Here is a 6,000-nt window from a genome sequence, read left to right as displayed (position 1 = left end):
TTCATAGGACATGATCTTGATCTGTATAGGGGCCGAGAACTAGCAGAATTTTCTTGGCTCCCTTGTCTTCTAAGAATCCTAGGAATCAGATTATGCTTTTCAAACACAGATGGGGGATTAGGATCAGGATTTGATCTGGTGTAATGAATCCTTTTTGAAGCCAGTTTCTAGGTGTGTTTTTGGTTTTTTCTTGAAATAGATTTGACAATACAAGTTTAACGGTCTCTTCTAGGACGTTTTAGATGTGGGAGTTTTGAAATTTCCTAAAGATTTATTTGAAAAGAGGGACTGATCAAGTATCTGAAACCAACTGTTCAGTCCATAAGCTAGACCGGAGATAGACTGAAGCATAATTCATTTACTTCTGCAATTGCAGTTCAAAGGCTACCTGGCTAACTTTAGGCTTTGTCAGTAGCTTATACAAAAAAGAGTAGTAAAAGGCAATTATTCAGGTCTCCAGTGGAGTCACCAATGATTTTATCACTCAGGTTTTCCCCAAAGTTGTATGAAAGGGAGGATGCCAAGGTAACCACAGAACAATCTTTTAGATACAAAATCTAGCCAATCTGTATCCAGAGAGGGCTCTCTCTTTATGATTTAGCTTTGTTTTGAAAGGTATTAGGCTAGTTATGAAGTTTAAGGGTTTTGTTTTGAGTTCGGGTGGTGAAATTCCATAGAATAGAGAGGTAAAACAGAGTGGTTCAGCCCATTGGGCTAATGGAGTCAAAGAAGATGGCTTTCTGGATTTGGTTTCTTAGCAGAGGATGGTTTCACAGAGCAAGGTGGTCAAACAGGGAACAAATAAAATACTTGAAACAGATGGAATGGGATCAAATGGGGTGAAGGGAAGTTAAGAATCCTTCAACCTATTTAAAGAGGGAAATTGGATGATTACTGGTAAGGAGCAGTTAAGTATTCTTTACCAAATAATCAACATGAAAGAATTAGTAAACAGGAGCAATTAAGATTTCACTGCTTATCCTAATTCTGAAGAAAACACAGAAAATAATAAAGACTGGAAATAGAGTGCAATCAAACAAATTCTGAAGTTAACCTTTTCTTTATCATTCAGATTATGAAACACAGATGATATAATAAACCAGAAAACTTTAAAACACAAGATATAGAGGACTTATTGATCCAGTGGTTGATTCAAGAAATCTGTGACAAGTCCTCTACTTCGATTCTTCATCCAGTAAGACATACAAAAGTTGATTCCAACAGCTCTTTATTCCAAAATTTCAATATTACAGCGGAGTCTAGGAAATCCACACACCACTACTCCAATGGAGGGGGTATTTATGCTACAAATTTGTACAACAAATATCTTATAATAGCAGTGAGATAATATCTAGGGTAACTAGAAATAGTTTACAAGTAAAATAGAAAAAACTAGCCTTCTTCAGTAACTCTGCGCTAGCTTCCTGTCTTAACTGCTACTCTTTAATGCCGATCTGATATTCTTTGACTTTGATCTAATACTCTTCAATGTTGATCTGATATTCTTTAATGCATGAGCTGATATTCTTTGACTTTGATCTGATACTCTTCAATGCTGATCTTATATTCTTTAATGCATGAGCTGATACACTTTAACGCTAATTTGATCCATGTTCAGCCTGCTCTGGTAAAACAAAACCGCGAACATGTCTTCTGATCATATTTCCTCTGGCAATTTGTGTCTCTGAAGGTCCACTTGTTAGGGTAGCAAATATCCCTGTATATCTTTATTTCTTTCTTCTGCAAGCTTGGAAGTCCCTCGGTGTTGGTTCAAACTGTATAAAAGAGGAAGAAACTGTAAAATGGCAGGTTGGTTGAGGCAGCAAGCTCGTTGCTAGAGTCTTTTCTGGTCAAGAGGTGGTCGAGAAACTAGAGCAGGTCGTTTTTTGCATGAGAGCGCGGTATGCAGCAAACTGTAGCAAAAGATGGCTTTTTTACCCTTTTTTGACAAAATACAGTCTTGGCGGGATTTTTTGATTTGATGGGTGGATGACATCAGCAAACGGTGACGTGGTGGGTGACGTCAGCGGGGGTGGTAAGTGGTTTTTCCTGCACCACTTTTGGGGCTGGGCGGTTTCGAGCCAGGGGCGAGCGATCACACTGGCAGCGTGACGCATGGCAGAGGTATGGTGGCAAAACCACTGGTCGATCACGCGTTAACGCTCGGCGGTTAGGGGGTCGCGATATTGAATGTAGGCCGTTGGATGTGAGGGTGCTGATCGGACGGTTGACAGCTTTGGAACATGGTGGAGAGTTAAGCAACGGGGCCGATCATAATAAAATAATGTTTTAATGTATCGGGGCTAGTTTTGATAGGGTCGGGGGTAATGGTTATTAATTAACCGGAGGTTAATTAATCCCACATGGTGCGCGGGGTTTAGGTTATTAATAAATTTCAAATAAATCTATTAATCCCTATTTAACTATATAATGGTTATATACCATCGGGGTGGGAATACATAGTATTTGGGGTTTTTTTCTTATATTTACATAATATGGGATGGGAATAAGTGTATGGGAATTATATAATAAAGTTAGAGTTAATATGAAAATAGAATGAATGCGCGCTAAGTAAAAAAAACAGTTCACTTTTGTAGTTAAACTTAGGCTCAGGATGAACAAGGGTTTTGTATGAAAATAGGTGGCCATTTTCCTAAGTAAAATGGGGTTTTACTTAGGCAATGTTTATGAAATGATATGATTGATTTATGAATGTTATTAAGAACATATTCTTAATATTTTAGGGAGGAAATTAGTAAATGATTAGGGAAAAATATGAAGGGGAGTTAGTTATGAAACCTTGTCTCGCTTGAGCTGCTCCAAGTATAATGTCTGCCATTGCACTTGTGATAGAAGTGAAACTTAACACATTTTTAGAAACATAATCCATCACAGGTATCAATTCCACAACACAAATCTACCTACCCTGTCTACTTTGCCTAGAATTTTTTCCTTCCTTCTTGGATGCACTTAGACTGGCAAATCCTCATCAATCTTCTTTTCTTTTCATGGTAAGTCTACCTAAGTCTGCACTTACTACATCCAAGGGCTCAGATTTAACTGTTGAGCTCCTTTGCTTCTCTACTTATCTACTTATCTGCCAAGATTAAACAGTTTGGTCAGATTTTATTCTCTATATCTAAAACATGAAATTCAAAATATGAATGAGCCAAGTTTAAATTGTCTTGCCATTCAACAATTGTGGCATAAATTAACAAGTTGCACACAATTCTTATTACAGAAAATGAAAAGGTAGTGGCATTTTGGACTTGCACACTTTCTTGGTCTTTCCTTGTTTGGGGTTCACTTCCTTCACTTTTTTGACCATTTCATTCTTTTTACCCTTTGATTTTTCTTTTAGGGCATACACTCTTTACATTTTTTAAATTTTTTTATTTTTTGATAATATGGAAACCTTTGCAACAAGGAAAGAAATGAACATATTACAGATCTCTTCAAGTCAATCATGAAATATGACACCTATTGGTATAGGAGTATAACAGACGTTAGTAACCCTAGCTAGTAGCTAAAACCCTATGGGGTTGTGGCATGGAACTCATAATTGGTTGTGGTAATTGAATAGTAAATAATGTTTAATGTTTAATTTTTCCTAAAATCCCTCCAACATTCACTTGTTGAGGACCCTCTCAACTCAAGACACTCATATAAATATTGACCCTCATATCCTCCTCTAGTAGGGATTTTGTGGCTTCAATTAGGTCATCATGGAATTTTAGCTATAAATTTTGTTATGTGAAGCTTCAGAAGCTGAAATTAAAACCCATTTGAACCTAATTCTGGATGAACCTCATGACCAAATTTCCCATCTTGTTTCGATATATGTTCGGAGATATGATTTTAGGAAGTTAGGGTTTTTGTAAGCTCCCGAATTCCATGTCAAATAGGTGATGTTGGGAAAATCATCATAACTTTCTCTATGAGAATTGTATTCTAAATTCTTAAATACTTATAGAAATAGGATGAACTTTAGTTTGTTGGGCATCATTTTCAGGGATGAAGGTCACAACAATGACACATGGCACTTCGTACAAGTTCGCTCTACTAAACGAGGTTATAATCAAGTCATCATAGGACATTGGACATAATGCTTTCTTGAAGAATCCAATATTGCTCAAACCTGTGGCATTGGAAAGAGGACTCAAAGGGTTATCATAGGAAAAAATGTTAGACCCTAGGGATCCGAAATTACATAGATACAACGGATTCAATATCGAGCTCCTAGAAGCCATGAAACAACATGCACTCAAGGATCACTACAACAAGGAATAAACATCAACAATCAAGGGTAAGTGTCCTACAACGAGGTATGTATGATTAGTATTTACATCTAAATTTTTATTATCATCTCTGAGATATGTTTTTGCAGGACAATGTAACTATATATAGTGTCTCAGTTATATCCCTATGTCTCTATATGTCAAAATTAGTTTTTTGATGTCCTATTCTTGATACTACACATCTTATGATACATATTCTTGATGCTACATATTATTTATGCTACACCAATTTTGCTAAATCTATATGATGTTGTATTTTCATATTACTTGTCTTGTCATATTCGATAGAATGGTCTTTGTTGTTGTACTTAGAAATTGGTCCATCACAAGTCTAGGGTACGTCATAATTTTTTATTGTATATATCTTTAGGTCAGTTTTCGATATAAGCTTGTATAGAGTCCAGGCATACATCAACAGTGGGAGTATCTGTCTACTCCTGCAGCAAATCAAAAACAAAAGTGACAACCACACTTCAAGTACACATTGTAATTTTTAATTTGTATTTATTCACTATCATGCACTTACATGTGTTTTGCACGTAAACGTAAGTTGAAGGGTATTTTGTTTTGTTTTGGGATTGTTGGGTTGTGTTATATTCTTTCCACAACTAGCTCCCATAGTTAACCGGGGGGTTTGAGGGGGGGCAGAGCCCCCCCTTCGTTGTGTCAATTGTGCAGTAGGGGGGTCACAGGGGGTTTAAGCGGGGCAGTTAGCCCCCCTCTACAAGGTCCAAGGGAGCATCCCGAGGAAATTTTTTTTAGACCCTATATTAGGTGGGCATACCTACCTATGGTCTTGCGCATGGTTTTCACACATGGTTTTAGGTGAGATGGTTTTCGGTCCATGGTATTGGATGCTTCGGCATGTATATATATGTATTGTAACATTGAAAGGAACATAATGAAAAATTAAGCTGGTAGTCCCGCTTTTGGGATCCAGGGGAAAATATCTGTGTATATGTGTTTTCTGTGTTATTCTCTCACATTATTTATTTTCTGTGTTTTAGAATTCTTATGCAGGTAATTTATGTACGGGGTTAAAACCTACATTTGTTATCAAAGTTGTTTTGGCTTAAAGGGGACGCCTTTGTTGTTGAGGGGTTTCACTTGGGCCTGTGGTAGACCCTATTCAATGGGAGATATGCAGGATCGATTCTAGTGGTGTAAGAAGATGGCGAGTAGTGGAAAGATAGAGATCGAGAAATTTAATGGTAAGAATTTTGTGTTGTGGAAACTCAAGATGGAGGATTTGTTGGTGGATAATGATAAGTGGATCATTGTAGATCCGGGTACTAAACCAACGGGAGTGTTCGATGAAGAATGGAAGAATTTGGATCAGAAGGAAAATATTACAATAAGATTGTGTGTCTTAGATTCAGTATTGTTGAATGTATCGGGGGAAGCTACGATGAAGGCTTTGTGAGACAAGTTAGGGACTTTGTACAAATCCAAGTCTTTGGTGAATAAATTGTTCCTATGGAAAAAACTATATAACTTGAGGATGAAAGATGGAGACTGGGTGACAGAGCATCTAAGCCCATTTAATACTATGGTAAGCCAGTTATTATCTGTTGATATTGAAATTTTAGATCAAGATAAGTGCATCAGATTGTTGTGTTCTCTACCAGATTCGTGGGATAGTTTGGTTATTGCAATAGGTAGCAATGCAACTACCATGTAGTTTGATGAAATAATCTCATCC

Source organism: Pinus tabuliformis, chromosome 4_2, assembly GCF_031772625.1.
Source record: "Pinus tabuliformis cultivar Carrire ecotype Pingquan chromosome 4_2, CPIR1, whole genome shotgun sequence".
Lineage (NCBI taxonomy): Eukaryota > Viridiplantae > Streptophyta > Pinopsida > Pinales > Pinaceae > Pinus > Pinus tabuliformis.
The sequence above is the reverse complement of the archived record's forward strand: the minus strand, read 5'-3'. Positions refer to the sequence as shown.